This window comes from Grampus griseus, assembly GCF_964374135.1.
Source record: "Grampus griseus genome assembly, chromosome: 18".
Taxonomy (NCBI): domain Eukaryota; kingdom Metazoa; phylum Chordata; class Mammalia; order Artiodactyla; family Delphinidae; genus Grampus; species Grampus griseus.
Genome location: NC_139012.1, coordinates 19,135,882 through 19,159,791, shown reverse-complemented (window position 1 = coordinate 19,159,791; position 23,910 = coordinate 19,135,882).

Sequence of the window (23,910 nt, the reverse complement as noted above, 5' to 3'; positions counted from 1 at the left end):
CATAAGGCTATATATTACATCACTGTTTTGGAATTGTTAAACAGACATAAATATTAATGTCCACATCAGTTCAAGAATGAATAAGTTAATTGTCATTCATTCAATACAGAAATCTACACGTCTACAATTAACTTGAAAGAATGACCATGGCAGTTTATCAAATGAGAAAAGCAAGTTCTAAAGTTGGTATTGAATTTGAGATCTGGAAAATTTTTTTAATATAAGCCTACTCCTTTACCTCTAATGAACAAACACCCTTTTATACACTTAATCATAATCATATTTCTCCACTATTCAAGATATTAAATTCTAAACCTGAAAACTAGATTATCCACTTCTATTAATAGTGCAGAAACCTACACTACAATAGGTATTTCTGTACAGAATTAGTTAAACCATTTGCCTTCCAAAACTTAAAAAATAGAGGAATATGACACATATCAAAAGGTAAATCTACGAGGCAGGTGTTAGTTTTCTGTCTGATCAGCAATTATATGAAATAAATGTATGAGATTCAGCCATTGACTTTTGCATCATTTATTTATTACTCAAGCAGTACCACCGTAGAGACAAATGACTTTCACCTAAGCATAAAATCACCATCTCACAAAAAACTTGTTATTAAAACATTCCTCACAAAGAATGTCTAGAGTATTTTTAAGGAAGGAATGTTTCTTTCCCAGTGAACTTCCCCCCACTCCCGCAAAATGGCTTTCTTTTCAGTTCTACCTATTAAAATTCCAAGTATCCTTCATTGTCCGTTCTGCCAATCAGCAACTCATAAACCTTTTTCAATCATCATGGTGCCAAGTTTTCTCTGTTCTCTCTGAAGACAAATAGGTTTTTCCTTGTGCTTATCTTGTACTCTAAATATCTGTTTATATGTCTTAATGCTTTTACCTGGTAGATATATGGACTTTGCTTTCCTGGATAGTTATGTGATGCATTACTGAGAACATATGCCTTAGAGCCAGGCACATATGGGTTCAACTTGTGTTTCCATATTTTCACTTCAAATGGGATTTTGAATAAATCAGTTACTTGATCTGAGGATAATTTTTCTCAGCTATTATTAGAATTACAATAAATATACATTTAGCATTAAATGAGAACATGGAATATAATAAGATGGTGTTCGTTCTGTTTCTGTACTTTTGTACTAGACTCATTTCATTGAAGTTGGGGACATGTTTTATTCATATTCATATCTATCACAGTGTTTATAGCACACTATTTTCAAACACTTCTCAGTAAATATTTCCTTAAAAATAAATTTAATAGTTTATTTTATCTGAATAATGTGAATTCATAGCCATCGATCTCCTTCCACACCTCTCTCTTTCTCTATTTAGTAACATTTTCACTGTTCTACTAAAGAGTTTTTAATTTTGCTAAGAGTTAGTTATCTTTAGCTGTTTGCAATCTTTACATAAATCCTTGCTTTTAAAAAATCATCTCAGATAAGACCTAATTTATTCTCATATGAGTATCTGAAAGAATTGTTTCAGAGAAAAAATGGTAGGGTAAACTGTCGTGAGAGAAGGAGCATTTTTCTGAATTAGGGAAGATATTTAAGAATGACTTTAAATAACGCAAGAAGAGAAGCCTTAACTACCCCTCCTCACATATCCAATGCCATTCTGCTCTGTTCCCTGAAAAGACCAAGGTGAATGTGAACACTTACTCTCAACTCCACACAGGAGAAATCACACATCTGACAATTCACATGGGTATTTATACTGATAGTTGGGGTTGAGATGGCAAAGGATCGATAATTCATTAATTTTCATCATATCACCTCTTGGACCTGGTTGAGCCTAGAGAGGTAGAACTCATTTTCTTGTTTCTATGTAATGAGCAGCCTAATTTAGACCTGTTCTGCAAACCAGTGATTGATTTTCTAGAATCTACTCATTCTAGGTTTTGCCTGCAAGTGGGTAGATACATGAGATTGACACTGCCTTATGAACCCAGGTATCATCAATTCAGGGTGGGAGAATGAGGACTTATACACTAATACTATCTGTTTATTACCAGATTCTCAGATTTGTGATGCTAACAGGTTACTTCTTGCCTATCTATTGAAACAAAGCATTGGCATTCACTTGGCAATTAATGTACTACACAAAGACCTAGGAGGGATATCAAATATTGTATTCTGAATACAATTACCAAGTTTATGCATTACATCAATAGTTTGACTCTCATGAGATGATCAGTAGCAATATTTCCTTATAAAAAAGATATCGAACCTCAAATCCAAGAGTTGGCTACATGTGTGTGAAAAAGAGATTTTGACTCAAAATAAACTCACTATGAGTAAATACTCAAGAACTGTTATTTTAAGTGTTACTATACAAAAATAATATGAAGAATGACTGAAATGTTTTTAGTACCACTCTCTTGTGTTCTGGTCGTGGTATACTTAAAGTGTTAGGTTAATAAGTAGTCATTAATTTATGCTTGCATTGAGCAGTTCAATGCATTTTTATTGTTATCTCTTATATAAGAGGCATCCAGGACTAGATGTGAACAAGAGAAAACAGCAGACAATTAACAAGAAGATAGACAAATAATTAAACATACTAATAATGATTAGGAAGCAATCAATTGAAATAAAATTATAGGGCCTGACAGATGGAAACCCAGAGGTTTGGGGGACAGTTATTTAGAAGGTGACAGTCAGCCAAACAAGGCTGAGAAACAGCCTTGCCAGCATGGAAAACACAGGGAAGAGCATTTCAGGCTCTGAGTGAAAATCCAGAACTAGGAAAAAATGCAGCAGCTTAGAAAAATTAAACAGAGAGTATGCATTGAGTCTGGAATGCAGTGAATGAGCAAGAAAGTAAGAGGAAGCAGAGAAGGTAGAGTCCAGTTTATGCTGTTTTTTTCAGTCCAGAAAGAATAATATTAAACATTTACTGAACAATTACTGTGTGCCAGGAACCATTCTAAGTGCTGCATGTGAATTAATTTGTGTATCCCTCACACAGTCTTTTGAGAAAGGAACTATTCCTATCTGTATTTAACAATGAGGAAATGAAACACAGTTTAAGTAAATTGTTTAAAACCGCATCATGAGTAAGCCTGTGAGTCAGGATCCTAAACTAGCAGACTTACTTACTTACACTTACTTACAGCCTTCTTTCTTAACCACTATGGTATGCTTACTGCAAGTAGAAGATTTCATAGGTTTTATTAAAGGCATTATGTAATATGCTTCAAAGGTCATAAACAATGGATTATACAGGGCACAAGGATCATGCAGGTTATGACTCTTTTATCTTTAATATTTACCAGAGCTAATATGCAAAGAAAAATGGTTTAGAGGATGAGAGTACAAGCAGGGAGATCAAAAAAGAAGCTGTCATATTCATTCAGACCTGATGGTGGCTTATGTAGACATTAGGAAGGATAGACCTCATATTTGAGAATAGAAATGATAGGACTTCTCAATAGAGGGAAAGTGAGCAATAAAGAATGTTACTGAAGATTATAGCTGGAGCAACTGTATGAATGATGTTTCCACTGACTGAGATAACAAAGACTAGAAGCATTCCAGGGTTGTAGAGGTGTTCATTTGAACTCCCTATGAGGTATTCAAGTTGTCAGTGGTTTATGAGAAATATATTTATAAATGAGCTGCTGATAGTTGAGGGGAAAAGAAATAGCCAAAAAAAAAAAAAAAGCACGAGACTTAAGCTGAAAAAGTAAAGATGAAGGGGAACTATAAAAACAGTATAAGAAGGCAGGAGCAGGGAGAGGGGGAACTGGATGAAGGTGGTCAAAAAGGTACAGACTTGCAGCTATAAGATAAGTAAGTACTAGGGATGTAATGTACAACATGATTAATATAACTAACACTGGTGTATGGTATATATATATATATATATATAGTATATATATATATATATATACTTTTATATATATATGAAATATATATATATAGTGTGTATATATATATATATATACTTTCATATATATATGAAAGTTGTTAAAAGAGGAAATCCTAAGAGTTCTCATCACAAGGAAAATATTTTTTTCTTTTTCTTTTATTTTGTATGTATACGAGATGATGGATGCTCAGTAAACTTTTTGTGGTAATCATTCATAATGTATATAACTCAAATTATTATGCTGTATACCTTAAACTTATACAGTGCTTTATGTCAGTTATCTCAACTAAAGTGGAAGAAAAAAGTATGAAAAGACTTCATATAAAATAATTCTTCCATATCAGCATTGTTCAATATGGTAGCACTAGCTGCATGTAGCTATTGTACCCTTGAAAGTAGCCTAGTATGACAAAGGAACTGAATTTTTAATTTCATTTCATTTTGATTCATTGAATAATTTAGATAGCAACATGTGGCCAGAGGCAACTGTATGAACAGTAAAGACATATATAATTTTAAAAAGTAAAAATTTAGATGTTTTCTCAGCCTAAGGTAGACATTTCTAGGGAACAGGCAGGCGTGTCTGAAAAGATAATGAATAATCTTCCTACTTAAGATTTCCTTACATACTGAAATTTGCGTGCTATGGGACAGTCTCTAACTCTTGAAGCTGATACGGGCCTCTTGTGTGAACTGCTGCCACTTTTTTTTTTTTTTTTTTTTTTTGTGGTACGCGGGCCTCTCACTGCTGTGGCCTCTCCCGTTGCGGAGCACAGGCTCCGGACGCACAGCCTCAGCGGCCATGGCTCACGGGCCCAGCCACTCCGCGGCATGTGGGATCCTCTCGGACCGGGGCACGAACCCGTGTCCCCTGCATCGGCAGGCGGACTCTCTACCACTGCGCCACCAGGGAAGCCCTGCTGCCACTTTTATAATCTGTTCATTTATCTTAGCATAGTCATTAGCCCAATCATGATGAAATTCTTAAGCAGAAAAATTCAATGGTTGGGTAATCCTTACTGAGTCATACATTATTGTTAAGATGCGGAGATTAAAATGATTACAATGGGGGGAAGGGAGGTGACTGTGAGATCTAGTATAAAGGACACTGGATCATTGCCTTTCATCCTATTCTCTGTTACCTGAGTCCACTTTATGCAATAGAGAGGAGCACTGCAAATTCCATCCAAATACATGACTGATCTGTGATTACCTATCCTAAACATTCTAAGCAAGTTACAACTTCAAATTATTCATTTTGCTCAAAGTTTAAAAACTTAATCTTCAAGGAAGGCCCATACGTTATTATTATAAATGTTTATTTAATATAATTATTTATTGCCCATTTATATTATATCATTTGAGTACACATTTGCTTAAATTTATTGTATTTGCCTATTTTGATTAAAAGGATGTATATAACTGTAATTGTCTTAATTTCAGCATATTTGAGAGTGATTTATTTTTCTATAATCAAGCTGATTCTTAGCGCCACAGTGAATCTGTAGTGCAGAAACATATTACCCACATAAAAGAGGACATTTTTTTACTACAGCCTCATTTTCCTAAATGTGATCAGGCTCTTGGTGGCAGAGTTGATAAACAGTCCGGAGACAACACAGATGGAAACAAAGACACATTGATTTGCCACCATATATTGCCCATGTGGACTACAGTTAAAATGTCTACTACATAAAAATCCCGGCAATAGGGTCGTTTCTAATCATATATATCCTGAATAACATTATTAATCTGCCCTGAAAAATCTACGACTTTCCTTCATACATCCACTGGTGTTGATAGCATCTTTCATTAACCAGAATATATTGATACCATATAAATGTCTGGTCATAGGTCGATAACCTCTTAGGCTCCTTTATCATGATATGTTCCTGTCCTTTAGGACCTCAAGCACCCATTTGAATTTTAGGTAAATAATCTATCAGTTTGTTCATGACAACATCTAGCCTTAATAGTGTATTCAACCAGGACTGTTGAGACAAATTTATAATTAACTACATAGGTAAAAATATAGAAATGACTCTGTATTATTCTGACACCAAATAAATATTTTTCATTCTAGGAAATAATGGAGTTATAATATCTAAAAAGTTAACCAAGTGATTGGGCTCAAAAGGTGAAATATAAAAAATAATAATAATAAATTTTAACAAGGAGAAACTCTCTGCAACTATAGGAAGTAATAAAAACCCATGTAAGGCCACAAAGCTTTATGCAGTTAGAATGACTCTAAGGAGATAATAGTCAAATAACAAGATTATTTAGAGTTTAATGGCAGACTTTATTTTATAATTCAGGCATACCTTGCAGATATTGCAAGTTGGTTCCAGACCACCTCAATAAAAGCAAATTTTGCATTAAAGCAAGTCACAAAAAAGTTTGGTTTCCCGTGAATGTAAAAGTAATGTTTATACTATTCTGTATTCTATTAAGTGTGCAATAGCATTATTTCTAAAAAACAATATACGTACCTTAATTAAAAATACTTTATTGCTAAAAAATGCTAACCACCATCTGAGCCTTCAGTGAGTCACGACCTTTTGGCTGGTGGTGGGTCTTAGCTTGATTTGATGACTGTTGACTGGTGAGGGTGGTGTTTGTTGAAGATTGTGGTGACTGTGGCAATTTCTTAAAGTAAGGCAATGAAGTGTGCCTCATCCATTGACTCTTTCTTTCACAAACGACTTCTCTGTACCACGCAATGCTGTTTGATGGCATTTTACCCACTGTAGAACTTCTTTTAAAATTGGAGTCAAGAGACTTCCCTGGTGGCGCAGTGGTAAAGAATCCGCCTGCCAATGCAGGGGACATGGGTTCGATCCCTGGTCCGGGAAGATCCCACATGCCGTGGAGCAACTAAGCCCATGTGCCACAACTACTGAGCCTGCGCTCTAGAGCCCGTGAGCCACAACTACTGAGCCCACGTGCCACAACTACTAAAGCCTGCACACGTAGAGCCCATGCTCTGCAACAAGAGAAGCCACCGCAATGAGAAGCCTGCGCATCGCAATGAAGAGTAACTCTGGCTCACCACGACTAGAGAAAGCCCCTGTGCAGCAACGAAGACACAGTGCAGCCCAAAAAAACCCACAAAAAATTGGAGTCAGTACTTTCAGACCCTGCCACTGTTTGAGCAACTAAATTTATGTACTATTCTATATCCATTGTTCTCATTTCAACAATCTTGACAGCATCTTAACCAAGAGTAGATTTCATCTCAAGAAACCATTTTCTTTGCTCATCCATAAGAAGCAACTCCTCATCTGTGGAAGTTTTATCATGAGATGGCAGCAATTCGGTCACATCTTCAGGCTCCACTTTTAATTTTAATTCTCTTGCTATTTCTACAACATCTGCAGTTACTTCCTCCACTCCACGGAAGTCCTGAACACCTCAGAGTCATCCCTGAGGGTTGGAATCACTTCTTCCAAACTCCTGTTACTGTTGACATTTTGACCTCTTCCCACGAATCATGAATGTCCTTAATGGCATCTAAAAAGGTGAATCTGTTTTAGAAGGTTTTTAATTTATTTTATCCTGATCCATCAGAATAATCACTCTCTATTGCAGATCTAGCCTTACAAAATATATTTCTTAAACAATGAAACTTGGAAATCAAAATCACTCCTTGATCCATTGGCTACAGAAAGGAAGTTGTGTAAGCAGGCATGAAAACAATATTAATCTCACTGTGTATCTCCATCAGAGCTCTTGGGTGACCAGGTACATTAGCAGTGAGTAATATTTTGAAAGGGACCCTTTTTTTTTTCTTTTTTAAAATTTATTTATTTATTTATTTTTGGCTGCATTGGGTCTTCGTTGCTGCATGCGGGCTTTCTCTAGTTGCCGCGAGAGGGGGCTACTCTGTTTTGCGGTGCACGGGCTTCTTATTGTGGTGGCTTCTCGTGTTGCAGAGCACGGGCTCTAGACGCAAGGGCTTCAGTGGTTGTAGCACTCAGCCTCAGTAGTTGTGGCTTGCGTGCTATAGAGCACAGGCTCAGTAGTTTTGGCGCACGGGCTTAGTTGCTCCGTAGCATGTGGGATCTTCCCAGACCAGGGATCGAAACCGTGTCCCCTGCATTGGCAAGTCGATTCTTAACCACTGCACCACCAGGGAAGCCCTTTTTATTTTTCTTTTTTTGAGCAGTAGGTCTCAACAGTGGGCTCAATATTCAGTAAACCATGTTGTAAGAAGACATGCTGTCATCCAGGCTTTGTTGTTCCTTTTATAGAACATAGGCAGAGTAGATTGAGCATAATTCTTAAAGGCTCTCAGATTTTTAGAATGGTAAGTAAACATTGGTTTCAACTTAAAGTCACCAGTTGCATTAGCCCCTAACAAGAAAGTCAGCCTGTCCTTTGAAACTTCAAAGCCAGGCATTGAATTCTCCTTTGTAACTCTGTAAGCCCTAGATGGCATCTTCTTCCAAGAGAAGGCTGTTTTGTCTACATTGAAAATCTTTTGTTTAGTGTAGTCCCCTTCATTAATTATCTTAGCTTGATCTTCAGGATAACTTGCTGCAGCTTCTACATCAGCACTTGCTGCTTCACCTTGCATTTTTATGTTATGGAGATGACTTTCCTCCTTAAACCTCATTAACCAACCTCTGCTAGCTTCAGACTTTTCTTCTGCAGCTTCCTCACCTTTCTCATCCTTCACAGAATTGAAGAGAGTTAGAAATTTGCTCTGGATGAGGCTTTGTCTTAAGGGAATGTTGTGGCTGGTTTGATCTTCTACTCAGACCACTAAAACTTTCTTCATATCAGCAATTAGGCTGCTTTGCTTTCTTATCATTTGTGTGTTCACTGAAGTAGCACTTTGAATTGCCTTCAAGAACTTTTCCTTTGCATTCACAACCTGCCTTTCTCACAAAGCTTTATCTTTTCTAGCTTCTGATTTAAGCTGAGAAATGTGCAACTCTTCCTTTCACTTGAACACTTAGAGGCCATTGTAGGGTTATTAATTGGCCTAATTTCAGTATCTTCATGTTTCAGGAAATAGGGAGGCCAGAGGAAAGAGAGAGAGAGATGGGGTAATAGCTGGTTGTTAGAGCAGTCAGAGCACACACATTTATAGATTAAGTTCACCATCTTATATGGGAGAGTCTCGTGGCACCCCAAAACAATTACAATAGTAACATCAAAGATCACTGATCACAAATCACCATAACAAACATAATAGTAATGAAAAAATCTGAAATATTGTGAGAATGAACAAAATGCGACACACAGACACGAAGTGAGCAAACACTGTTGGAAAAATGGTGCCAATAGACTTTCTCAGTGCAGGGTTGCCACAAAACTTCACTTTGTAAAAAATGACATATCTGCAAAGGGCAATAAAGCAAAGCGTAAGAAATGAGGTATGCCTGTTTATATTCTTATTATCATGTATTACACAGGGATCTATACCCATGAGTAATCATTTTGTCATAAAAGAACCATTGATCCCATTACTTTATTTATTTAAAAAAGGCAAAACACAAACAGTTTATGGCAAAGTTTTCAATTTTATAACGAAAAATAAGAATTTGCCCAAACGATCAATAGCTCAAAGTAAATATGAGCATTCTCTTCAGTGCTCACTTAATCAATGCTATAAACTTTTGTAATGTACATTTTTGCATGTTTTATTCTTTTTAAACTAACAACAGTGATAGCTTTCAATGTTAAATAACATAACACTAGTGGATTAATAAGGATTTGATCATAAAGAAATGGCACAAGCAAGTGTAAGGTTGTAAGCATTAGTCATTTGCGTTGGGAATTCAATGTATTTAGGTTTGTTAGGGATTTCAAGGTTGACATTTCTTCCAAGAAAATTTATTTAAATTAATTAAATTCTTTGTTTCCAAATTATAATGCAAGGGAGAGCCCTGCTGGCAGACTTTTATAGATACAGCAAGTGGACTCATATTTGGTGCAAACTATCTTGGGAAACATAACAGTAAAATGTATCATACATTTTATTGTTTTTTTGGCTCTGTATCTTTTATATTCTAGAATTGAATCTCACTAACTTTTAACTCAGCGTGCACCTTGCTTTTGAAGCTATGTAGCATATTTCCTGCAGTTTGCCTATTGGAATAGTCTGGAAATGTGGAGTTAACTTTCCATGTGGATTTTGTACATTTAGGGATACATGGTCTATTTTTAAGTATGACAAAGCAATTCTACTGAAACACTGAATTTCTTAATATCTATGTTACTCACTAAATGCTTTTAAAACATCTTGACTTTTTGATTTGCTCAGTTTATTTCCTGAACTTAACAGCTCTTTATAACTAGCCCTAGAGAACATTCTTAAAAGAGAATTTTGGGGCTTCCCTGGTGGCGCAGTGGTTGAGCGTCCTCCTGCCGATGCAGGGGACACGGGTTCGTGCCCCAGTCCGGGAAAATCCCACATGCCGCGGAGCGGCTGAGCCCGTGAGCCATGGCCGCTGAGCCTGCGCGTCCGGAGCCTGTGCTCCGCAGCGGGAGAGGCCATAACAGTGAGAGGCCTGCATACCGCAAAAAAAAAAAGAGAGAACTCTGCACTAGACTGAGAGAAAATAGCTGATTTTCTATGTAAAATTGCATTTAGATAGGAGCTGAGTAAAGAAGAGCAACAGAAAACTGGATAGAATATAATAAATTTTCTATTCTTCAGTGTGGATTACTTGTTATTTGTTTGGAGTGAAAATGCAGAAACAGGAAAATATACATAAATTAAATATAAATGGAAAAACTTTCCTAGTCAGGTGTTTAATATTATTTAAAACATTGCATTGCACACCTCACTGCTCTTTATATTTGAGTGAATATTTGAGAGTTAATTATATATTTAGGAAAATGGTGGTAGCAAAACTTTATACTTGAAGATATAAAGCTGAATAATGTATTAATGCTTGAGGCATTGTCCTGAAAAATGGAAAATTGAAAGCTAGCAAATATATTAATACAAAATCAAAAAAAGGAAATAAGTTTTTTATCATTAATCAAAATTTTGTAGTTGCTGGTATGGCAACATAGTAAGCAGAATTTTACCATAAAGGAACTGATGAGCTACAGTATTCATTTTTTCTGTTATTTTAAAATGTTGACCTATGGAAATTTTGAAACAAGGTGCTTAGGGCAAAATAGTTTCTTTTAAAATGGAGGGACTAAGAGATCACAAGGGAAACTTGAGAATTATTTTTATTTATACTCAATATTTATTAAAATAAAAATTGTATATTATGTAGTAAAATCAATATAATAAATAAGCAGAAGAATTTATCATATAGTTATGAATGATCCAATATAATAGTTATATGTCTTCAAGGTCTATGATTCTATGTGTGCAATAATCAGGCTTTAGCATATGCATAAGTTTGGTTTGATAAGAGAGAAGCGACCCTTCTGGTTCCAGAAGTTGCTTTAGTTTAGTGTTATACATGAAAACCTGGCCTGAATTGGGGCACTAAGAGCTTCAGAGTCTCTGAGGGGGCGGGAGGGAGTTGGAGGAAATTTATTATTTCAAAAACACAGCAGAGCCTCTTAGTACTCAATTTAGAGAATATTGAGTCTCTTTATCGTCAGTTCTTGTCATTTGAGCTTTGGGTTTTAATATTCAGATATCCAAGCTTTGGCTTGTAATTACTTAGACTTCATTCCTTCATCTCTTCCAATGATAAAGAAAAGATAAAACAGAGGAAAGGGAAGAGAAAGAGAAGATGGAAGAGGAAGAGGAAGAAGAAAAGGAAAAGAGGAGAAGAAAGAGGGGAAGGGGAAGAAGAAAGTTATAAAATAGCAATCAACCTCTTAAGAGCAGCTGTGAATGGTCAGTTCATGCTGTACCAATCCACCTTATTACATAGTTTTATCTCCTTGCTGTTGCTCTGTGCATGTGTGTATATGTGTGTGTATGTGTGTGTACGTTGTACAAGCATGGGTGATAGACATTGTGTTAGAAGGAAGGGGCTGTGTTTATGGGAAATGAATCAGATTTTCTCTTTACACCTTCTGTGGCTTGAACTTGAACTTGAACCAACATCATACCAGATACAAATATCTGAGGAATGAGATAAATTATAACATTTTTGCAATATAATGCCTGTGCAATTTTTGCTTTACCTTTATAAAATTTCAGAGCTCTCCAGCAATATGCTTTATGTATATATAGTGACTTTCCTCATAGTTTCTAGCTTCTTTTCCTTGATGATTGTCACAGACTTTTTTATTTCTACTTGCCCTTTAATGGTAGTAATGCCCCCTCACCACCCTGCCCTTATCGTTCTGTGTGATCTCTCCACAACCCCTTAATGGAGTAGCTGAAACTGCTTAAAATACTCATATATTTACAAAAACATGGAGCAAAGTAGTTAAGACTCCTTTAACTCTTGTTTTAAAAAACATCAACAGGGCTTCCCTGGTGGCGCAGTGGTTGAGAGTTCACCTGCCGATGCAGGGGACACGGGTTCGTGCCCCGGTCTGGGAAGATCCCACATGCCGCGGAGCGGCTGGGCCCGTGAGCCATGGCCACTGAGCCTGCGCGTCCGGAGCCTGTGCTCCTCAATGGGAGAGGCCACGACAGCGAGAGGCCCGCGTACCGCAAAACAAAACAAAACAAACAACAAAACAAAATCAACAACAAATAAGACATTAAGACAATTGAATCACACACACAGCAAATAAAAGCTTGACACTCAGAACCTGCACCTGATTTATCAGAATGGAAGCCACCTAGTATTCCTTACCAAAGTGACCTGACTCTGCACCAATCCTGCTTTAAATATCACATCAGTGGATAGCCGCAATCTATATGTGCAGTTAAAGCTTTCATCAAAACTACAGATCTACATAGCCAACCTCCTACCAAATAAGTGCAAAGTAACTTCATCTAAACACTAACGGACAATTAAAGCCAGCTTTCCAAAAAATAATTAATCCTCTCTCCCAAACCCCAAACTGGAACTCCTCTTTGTTCTCTTTAAATTGCAGTATCTATCATAGCATGAGGCACAGCCATCCACTTGTCATTTAAGCCTGATGCCTATAGTCATTCTGTGCTCCACATTTTCACTACAGTTCATTCATGCACAGAGTCCCTTGATCTTTCTTACCACAACTATTACATAATGCCCTAATCACTTTTTGCTGATACCCCTTCAATAACCACAGTGCTTCTAGAGTTGCCTGACTCCATTTCATCTCCCATTATGTTATTAGCATGATAGCCCTAAAAAACAAACCCGATCATGTTGCTCATTTTTTTAAAGCATCTAGATCAAGCTTAGTCACAGAGCCCTTTATTCGTAGCATGTTCCTTACTTCTGTTCCAGTCTCATATAGTGAGCCTCTCTCTGCCATTTACAGGACATCTCATCCCCCAACCAAAACAAAATGGTGCTTCACCAATCTCAGTGCTCTTCAGTTCCATCAAATATGTTTTCTTTGCTCAGAATGCCTACCTTCCTTTCCTTTGTAACTAGTCTCTATGTGTCTTTTGAAGTTAAACTCACTTGGACAGTAAACAGTTTTCAATTTACCAGTTTTGTGTTCTAGAACACGTTTAATTCTCTGAGATTCAGTTATGTCTTGTGTAAAATGGGGATAATTACAATATTCTCACAGAGCAAAGGTCAGCAAAATTTTCCTATAGAGGAACACGTGGTAAATATTTTAGGTTTTGCAAACTGTACAGTGTCTGTCACAACCACTCAACTCGGCTATTATAGGATGAAAGCAGTCATAAATAATAAGAAAACTAATAGGCCTGGCTGTGTTTCACTAAGATTTACAAAAAACAGCTGAGGGCCAGATTTGACCTGAAAGACTTAGTTTGCCTACTTCTCTCATAAAGTCATAACACTTAGTGTCCTTTTCATGGTATAACTAGTCAAAGTTGTTAAATGCAAATCCATAAGCCAAACTTTGTATGTGAAAGTCAGGCAGCAAAATGAGTTCAGAAAAATATACTAATATCAATTTTCCAAAACCTAAAGTATTTCCAAATATTACGGTTAAAACATTTTTTCTTTATATTTCAAAATGTGGAATAAATTTGGAACATAACACAACAATTTGTGGGATGAACAAAAATGAAACATGTCTGCTTTTTTCTTTGAAGGAAATCTTCTGCCATATGTATATCTAAGAATACTTGAAACAAGTATCAAATATTCTGAATGAATTAAAAAATGACATCTTGCATGACAGAATATATTCAACCTGGGTCACATTTACATTTTACATTGATATTTTAAATTATTTTTTATTCCAGTTTTATTGAGGTATAATTGAGATACAGCAACTTAAACTGTATAAGTTTCAGGTGTACAGCATAATGATTGGATTACATGCATCATGAAGTGATTATCATAAGTTTAGTGAACTTTCATCATCTCATATAGATACAAAATTAAAGAAATAGAAAAAGATATTTTTCCTCATGATGAGAACTTTAGGATTTACTGTCTTAACATCTTCCATTTATTATAACACTCAACAAGTTAATTATATTTATCATGTTGTACATTCCATTCTTAGTGCTTACTTATCTTATAAGTGGAAATTTGTACCTCGTAAACTGCCTTCATTCCTCATCCCTCAACCCCCGACCTCTGGAATCACAAATCTGATTTCTTTTCCTATGAGTTTGTTTGTTTTTGAAGTATAATTGACCTATAACACTATGTTAGCTCCTGTTATGCAACCTTGTGATTCAATATTTTCATGCATTTCAAAATGATCACCATGATTAGTCTAGATAGGTCACAATACAAAGATATCACATAATTATTGACTATATTCCCCACGCTGTATATTTCACACCCATGACTCTCTTATTTTACCACTGGAAGTTTGTACCTCTTTATCTCCCTCATCTCTTTCTTTCTTCCCCCACCCCCTCCCCTCTGGCAACAACCTATTTGTTCTCTGTATCTATAACTGCGCTTCTGTTTTGTTATGTTTGTTCATTCGTTTTGAATTATTTTGAGTTATTGATGGGAATGAGTCTTGAAAAACTGGCTTTATATTATATTTGACTCTTCCTTTATAAGTTGCCTATATTTTAGATAGAAGTAACTTTAGATCAGTTCTTTTATTATGGAAAAACAATACATGTAGTTGGCTTGGGACTCATGTAAACGTTAGGTAGGTTTGAGAGTTAGCAATCATACGTTGCTTCTAATCTACTTAAAATTTGTTAGATTTAACCTGTGTCTCACAATTTCATACTCTCTTGGTAATTAATCTGCTTGCAAATGTAGATTAATCATTTTACTAATCTGCAAAATCCAAGGGAGCAAATGGCATTGGAAATAGCTACTGTTGTACATTCAGGAAAGGGAAAAAGTAACTGAGATATATGAGGTGAGGTGATCTGTGAGTGTGGAAAGGCCATTAGAATTATAAAATCCCCTTATTTTTCTAGAACTCACTATATACTGAGGGCAACCAACTCCTTCTACTTGCCGAGAGGTGCCATTTTAACAGAACCTGAATAACAAAACATCTCCACCTCACCACTGTGAGAGGAGCTAAGCCTGTTTTGAAGAAGAGAGTGTTTTTTTAATAGAACCCAACTTTTTTCCTCATCTTTCCTAGTAATGGAGAAAGGATGTGGTAAGCTTTCTTCCTTAATCCAGGGCAGAAGCCCTAAGAGAATCATTCAAAACTGTAGGGCAGATGTAAAGAGGGAGGCTTTCTTACCTGGCCATTAATATAGAAAATATTGGAGGAAGACAACTTGAAGAGATGAACAGGCAGAGAGGGATAAGGACCATCCTTTTGTTTAACTAGTGTTTGTGTTGTGTGGAAAATAGGACATTCTCATACCTCCAGAACCCAAAGTGGAAACACTGGAAATTCTGAGCTTGCCAGCAACGCAGTGTGAGGCAAAGAAGTTCATCAATCAGAAGTACATCAGTATGAGATCAACAGCTGCGGAACGTTCAGAGGGAATTTCCAAATTTTTCGTAAGACCACCAGTATCTAGAGAGGCTGCTTTGGACTATATCTTCATCAGCAAGGCTAGTTAAAGCAACCATTTATTCACATTAAGTCCATAGACAATGGGATAAATGCTTGTGAAGTGGAATCCTTTACTGTTGCACTTTTCAGAACTATTAATGTAATATATATACTGTGACACTTGAATGGAGAGAAATTACATAGAACATTCCCTAAACTTGCTTTGGTAAACATAATTTGTGCTGCATTGATGCTGATATGATTGAAAATCAAGATTAGAGCAGGGCTTCCCTGGTGGCGCAGTGGTTGAGAGTCCGCCTGCCGATGCAGGGGACACGAGTTCGTGCCCCGGTCCGGGAAAATCCCACATCCCACATGCCGCGGAGCAGCTGGGCCCGTGAGCCATGGCTCCGGAGCCTGCGCGTCCGGAGCCTGCGCGTCTGGAGTCTGTGCCCCACAACGGGAGAGGCCACAACAGTGAGAGGCCCGTGTACCGCAAAAAAAAAAAAAAAAATCTATGTTTATTTCTGCTTTCTTTCCTTATCAGTATAACATGTATTTTAATCTTACTTTTGCTATTGCCATACCTTGCTTTTACCTTTACCTTCACATCGGGACTTTCAGATTTGTTCCTATTAAGCCATAAGAAAATAGTTACCTGGTATTCTGCCATAAGAGGATTGAAACATCTTTTTTTTATATATATATAATTCTGTTTGAATTTCTTTAGAAATATGGATGCAGATATCTGTGAGTTTATTTCAAATATGGAAAGGGTTTGAGTTTTGTTTCATCCATGAAGTCATTTCTGTAGAGTTTTTTGATTATCACAGTAGAATTTTAACAAACTTCTTCTATAATTGTAAATATAATAGGTATAATTGTAAATACTTAAAAAAACCCTGATATGTAGTCAAAAATTATTTACCTATTTATTGATTCATAATAATAAAACTGGTAACTTTTCAATGTCAACTATTTTTCTTAATCCAAGATAAACTGATTTCATGAGAAAAAATCTTTTTTCTGCATTTTTCCCCTGAGATCTCACTGTTATTATTACGTCGATTGGTTAGAATTTTACAACCTCATGTCCCAGATTTTCCCAAAGAGTTTACCAAAAGGAATGCGTGTATTTAATATTTATGTTTAAATATTTATATTATCATAAACTTTATTTTATAACACTCCATTCACTAAATAAAAAATTAGCAATACTATAGCTCCTAAATAATTTATATTGGTACACAATTTCTGATTAATTAATCATCCTAAAATTTAGGCGTTTAAAAATTTTCCTTATACTGCACACTTTCTATGGGTCAGAAATCCAGGAGAAACTTTTCTGGGTAGTCTTGCTCATAGTCGAGCATCAGACTGTGATCAAGCTGCTGTCCAGGCAGCAGTCATCATAGCCTTTACTGGAATTGGAGAATTCACTTCCAAGCTGACTTCCATGGTTGTTGTAAAGACCTCAGTTTTTCTCTGGCTGTTGGCTGAAGACCTTTATTTCTTGCCATATAGGCCTTTCCATAGACTGTCCTGATGGTGTTGCAGCTGGCCTCTCCCAGAGTGTCAGATAAAATTTGGGTCTCTTGTAATTTAATCATGAATGTGGTATATCTTCACTCTTGCCGTATTCAATTGGTTATCCAGACAAACTGTTATACAATGTTGGAGGCAACTAAAGAAGATTATGAATGGCAAAAAGGGTTTCATGACCAATTGTAACAAGCAGCCAGTGCATCATTTAATTTTAGTCTATTGCATATCATGTCTACTTTTAATAAGAATACTAGTAAAATATTGTCTTCTAAAATTTAATATCAACAAAATTCTCTAAAGTAAAAATTGATTTAAATATTTCATATGATACCTTCACTACCTTCTACTTATTTAGCAGACAGATAAAATTTTAGTGGAAAATTTAAATTTGAGTAAATAATATTTAGCTTGGTCTGAAAAAATATGTGGTACAGTTTCATGCAGTTAGAGCCAATTGTACCATTTTTATCATCATTTTTATCATGAGAAATGACTGAATTTATACTGTTTCACTTTAAATGTCATAAACACACAGGAAATATGCAGTATCTTTGGGAATTTGGCTCAAGATCATTTGAGTATTATTCTTAAAACCAATTCAAAATGTTATATATCCTTAGAAAAGCAAATTTATATTTACATAATATTTTACTTAACATAAATTTTATTCTTGAAAGACATTGATTATTTAGAAAGAAAAGATTTTATTAATGGTACAACAACCTGTACATAGTCCCTCCTTATCTACTTAGTTGGTGGTTGGAAGTATCTCAGTTCTCTTATGTTCACTTCTGCTTTTTGCTCCTAGTGTAACATATCCTGTTCTACTATTAAAGACTACCATTAGAATGTTCAATGGAGTCTTGAGAGTACTGTGAAAATCACTGGTTCTAAATATTATTATTTGTGAAGAATTTATACAAATTGTTTATAGTGTTATCAGACCAGAAACTATGTCAAAAATGCATGCCGAGGGAACTTTATTCAATATCTTGTAATAACCTATAATGGAAAATAATCAGAAAAAAACATACATACATATATATATATATATATATATATATGTAAAACTGAATCACTTTGCTGTACACCTGAAACTAACACAATATAGTAAATCAACTGTACTTCAATGAAAATTTTTAATGCATGCTTATACAATTATATAGGTAAATTTAAAGACACCCACACACACACATACACATTTCAGTCTTTTTAAGTGTTCCTGAAAGTGGACTGTCTGTTCTCTCTGCAGTGAGGCAGAGTATCTTCATGATTCATCAGCATTTGATCAGTTTTTGAGCCATCTTCCAGCTAGAATTCACAAGGGCTTTACTAAATAGAAGAAAATTCTCAGTTCAGAAACATATGTATCACACTTTAAAATATGATCACTTTGAAGTAACATCCATACAAAGTCAGTGTAGAGGTAATATTTTGATTATAAGGTTCTGTGTAAAATCATTTTATTATTTAATAATAAATTATGTATAACATTAAATTAGTACTATTTTCATTCTTTCAGCCTTATTATGCACAAATTAAATTTCAACTAATCAAGTGAACCATTTAATGACTATTAGAGATAGCATCAGCATCTTCTATGTCATGCTAAGAAATATCTAATTCTTCTGGGAGATTTGCTAATGGAAAGTATAGACATTCACTGGAAAACTGTGAAGTGCAGATATCAGATATATTTGTACTGTAAGTCATAAAAATTACCATGAACTTCTGTGTATGTTGAAAAAACGGGTTCATAGTATATGTACCCTTTGATCATCATTCAAAATACTGGTATTAGTCATATTCCTATTGCCATCTCTGCTGTTTTGACCAGAGCATAGTGAATGATTAGAAAAAGCCATCTCATTTCTAATTCTGAAGTCTCATAACATGAATTACTTAATTTTCTTTCAGCTGCTTGGCATCACTTATTTTGTAAATTTTGCATTTACAGCAATTATTCCAACAAGGTATCTGCAAGATGCCATTTTTAATTTATTTCTTAATTAGAACTACTCTGGCAGAAGAACAAGGAAAATGGCAGATTGGAGTTTTAACATGACTTCATATTCATCTTGGCTTCCAAGGCTAAACTTGTAATTAAGGGATAATACCACAGCCAGACCAGACACATAAGCAAGTAAACACAACACAAGCCTATGTTTATGGGGCATCTTTATTTAGTTCTTGATTCAGAGAAATATTTTTACAGGGTTATGAAAATAATTACCATAATAACACACTGTACTTTAAGAAGTCCCTTTTATGCTGAATCCTAATATATTACCTCATTCATTCTAAGAGGAATCTTTTTTTTAAATGAGAAACTGTTCCTAAATCATAACTACAGTTTTAAAAAAAAGTAAACTAATACTAACTTCACTAAAAGCTAGGCTTCGCAAGTTTTAGAATTGGACAAAAGTTGGCTCAGTCACTAACCCCCTTACATAACTTCTTTCTTAATTTTTCTTAACCTGCTCTAAAAAGGGGATGCAGTATAAAGATTAAATAAAAGATAACGTACTTAGTTTCAGTTATGACTTATATGTATCTGACTTAGTCTCCTAACATAAATGATTATAGAACAGGAAAATATATATGAAGTAATGTTTATGGTATTGAACGCTTCAGAGATGTGATGTTTTATATAAAAACAAATAAGGCAAACTCCATATCCATTCCAGTACTCTAAGTGGGGGTACTTTCCAAACTACAGCTTAAAGAGATATGACCTCAAACAGAAAGCAGTGTTCTAGCTGGATGGAAGTAATAGAGAACAGAGAGTGGACTGCTGATTTGACTGGAATTTAGGCTAGTTTCTGGGGAGAATACCATCATTTCTGGGGATTAGGATTTCAACATATGAATTCTGGGGAGACACAGACATTCAGACCATAGCACTGACATGATAGGAGATTGTCATAAAAGTATAGGAAGAAGTTCTAAGAGGAATGGGAAGATTTTGAACATGGGCAAAAGGAGTAACTTCTGATCATATGGTAATAATGTAAGGGCTGAAAAACATAATCTTGTGGAGAAATGACATGGGTTAAAGCGACTATGAAAATGAATTCAGAAATGTTATGACCAAGATGGCCTTCATGTTCCTCTCAGCTTGACTTAACTTTAGACAGTTTCTTCCTACCCTTTAAATCCCTTTTCTTAGAGCATTTACTTTAGAAAACTTGTAATTGCAAATTTTTTCTCTAGCCCCTTTGAAAAATGTTTATAAATCTTACAGTTTCTTGCCAACTTTAAGACCCAGAAATGTCTTTCTCAAAGACCTGAGAACTGTCTCTTTTAAACGTAAACCTTGAAGGAGATAAATTCCTATCTCCAGTCTCTTTGGGAGAGTAGGAGCCTATCTTCAGTAGGTGCATTGCTCCATAATGTCAAACTACCTCCTGTCATGAAGATAGGAGAAAGTTTACTTTTTCTTTGATTAAAGCCAACTAACAAATGAAGGTGGCCTATGATCCCATCACCACCACTTCAGCTATTAAAAACTCTCCAGCCCATTGTTTCAAGGAGTTCATTTCAGACTCCTTCCCCTGTTGCAATAGTCTTGAATGGTCTTTCTTGCCTGTTTAACTTTGTCCAGTCCAGTTTTTACTTAGGTAACTGCTTATCTTCCTTGCATTCTTCTGGAGAGTTGTACATCACCTAACGCAACTTTATGCCCAGGGAGGTCTAGCTTGCTTTCATTAACCATAGGGAGACTCCCTAAACAGTGCTCCTTGAAGCACAACATTGATGTGCTTATAGAGAAGAGTGATAACTTGGTTTGGGGCAGTTACCTAGAGAAGAGGCACGCTATCCATCGGGAGTCAAAATCTGTCTTAAGATAAATGATTCTTAAGTAACGGTCTCTGTTTCATCAATACTGTAAGAAATCTTTTCTTCCCAGATGCTGACAGGTCCTATTTGAGTAATCGTATAAACACGTGTGACTGACATTTAATGAGGCTGCTTCTACAAGTCACATATATACAGTACTTATTTCTTTGAGTATAGCTTCATAGTCATAGCAATCCTAGAGACTCATATCTGCTTTATCTATCCAGGCAGTGGGAGATTGACTGCTTCATTAGCAAGTCAGTGCATGTCCAAGATTCCTACTGATGCTGTTTCTATCAGTGCAGATTGTTCTCTAATTGTAGCTGAAGTATGCTGTTTAAATGTTCCAAAGTAGAATATTACCAGTTATGTCAATAGATATACTTTGCAAGTGTGTATATTTGCAAATGTATGTGTCTTTATCTATCTTTCCTTTTTCAAGATTTCCAAATTTGCAAATCAAGCACACCAGAGAGCAAAAGTTCTAAATGGTTTAATTATTCTATCTGCTTTGAAGAAATAGAAAGAGACAGTGCTTCAGATAATCAACATTCAAGTTACTTAGAAATGTACAGGCTGGGTTTATCATTTTGAATTGCTCTTGACATCTAATAATTTTTAGCTTGAAGTAATTTTATTTGCTTTGATTTTCATGCTTTTCAGCCTTTTCAGAAGTATAGTTTATTCAGTTATATCAGATAATCTCTATTATTAGAATGGTTTACAATTTTCAGATTCTCTTTTTCTAACTTTTATGTTTTCTTTTTGCTATTTATTATATATTTTTTTACTTGAAGAACTCTTTTTCTGTTTACTTTAGGCCTACAATCTACCTGCTAAATGACCATCAGGTTATTATATGCATATATAAGGCTGCCAGGTACAATTAAAATACTGTTAAAAAATAATATTTTGATATAATTGTTTTTCAACTATTTATTTACAATACATTTTATTATAATTTTTAGTAAACTGGATAAATTTAAAACATACTTGTCAAAATCTTATCTAGCCTCTTACAAGGTCCAACTGAATTAGCAAGTCTCCATCCTGGATACTCAAATAAAGAAAGGATACCTATATGTTTAAGCATTGTGAAAAAAAATACATGTTTAAACAAGAAAGGAAATTATTAACCCTCTATCCTCCCACCCTTAATCCTAAAGTAAAAGGATATGGTGATTTGGTTTTTTTTTCCTTATGATGTATGTTACCAGCAAATAATGTGGTGTTAATAGCCCCTTCAGGAACCTAAATTGAGTGCTTTGGGTCCCACACAAATGGATTAGTAGGTTGTTGACTTGTACTCATGGGAGAGGGTGTGTATTGCTGAGTTCTGTTTCAGAGCATTACCTGAGAAAACAAGGATTCTGTCTTTCAACTGGGACTTAATCCTTTTGTATTACTTTCTTTAGTACTCACCCATGTTATCAGTTCATTACATCAACCTGTTACAGAACTTGTCTTTTGTTGGCTTATTTCACACAAGACCTGATCATAGGAATGGAGGAAGTCATCTAATCATTGACCTTAATATTACAGGAAATTAGTTTGGTCTGATGTCAGACATAGAATGCACAGGGCAATTAAAGAGATGCTTTTACACAGTCCGCCGCAATAAAGAGAATGTTCGTTAATGAGGAACATCTCTAAGAAAAAGGAGTCCTAAGGCTTTATAGAGGCAAGCAACAGGGGAGTCATCAAGAAGTCTTAGGATAGTCATGTGGAACGATGGAAGTGGGTATTAGATTGTGCAGCGTTGGGGGAACAGTGTGGTCCTCTGTGTTTAGCTATTTCCTAGAACACAAATGAGTGGGGGGATTTCTTAACTCCTTCCCTTTTCTAGGACCAAAACTCAAATAAAGTTTAACATTGTCAAGGGAAATATCTGTAAGATCATTCTGGAGTGCAAAGTTTTCTCCTCCTCATAATGTATGTAAAGCCTAAAATTATTCACTCTCTGAATCATTAACTTAAGGTGATTTTTTTTCCAATGGAAGTAAGTATAATTCCCCAACCTCCCTCATTTGGGTTAATGACACAGGCTTTTTCTCTTTCCAGTAGAAATATTAAGAAACAACAAGCACAATTCATTTCTTAGAGACATATACACAGTTTGTGGGAGAATATCTCGGCTTTTGTCAATTCCTTTTTTACAAGCAATATAAATGATTTTAGGCGAATGGAGTAGCTCACATTCTGTAGTAACATATTTTGGGAAAACTAATGCCAAGTTTATAGGCTCTATATCTTGCAGATGACAGAAAGACTCTCATATGGAAGATAGCCAATATCTTTTTCATAAGATGCAGGATTTTCAAAGGGTCTCTGGCTATAGGTAGTCTCCCCTACTCATATATAGTTCTTTCTCTTCCTCCTGTTTATACTGATGACTTGTTTATTCTTAATGATTAATATTTATTGAGTCTTTCCTATGTATTAAATTGGTACCAACAGAAATATATACTCCTGAAATTTATACTTTTTCCCTTCCATCACTGATATTTTATTTTCCTGAAACCATTAAAATATTTTTTTCTTTCTGAAACATCCTTTCTTTTCTGTCTGTTTATTTATTTTTGCTGCTGTTGTTCTTTGAATATCTGGTGATCTCTTGATGACAGTTCATTTTTAGGAATGAGGAACTAAGTCAATTTATTAACATTGCTGT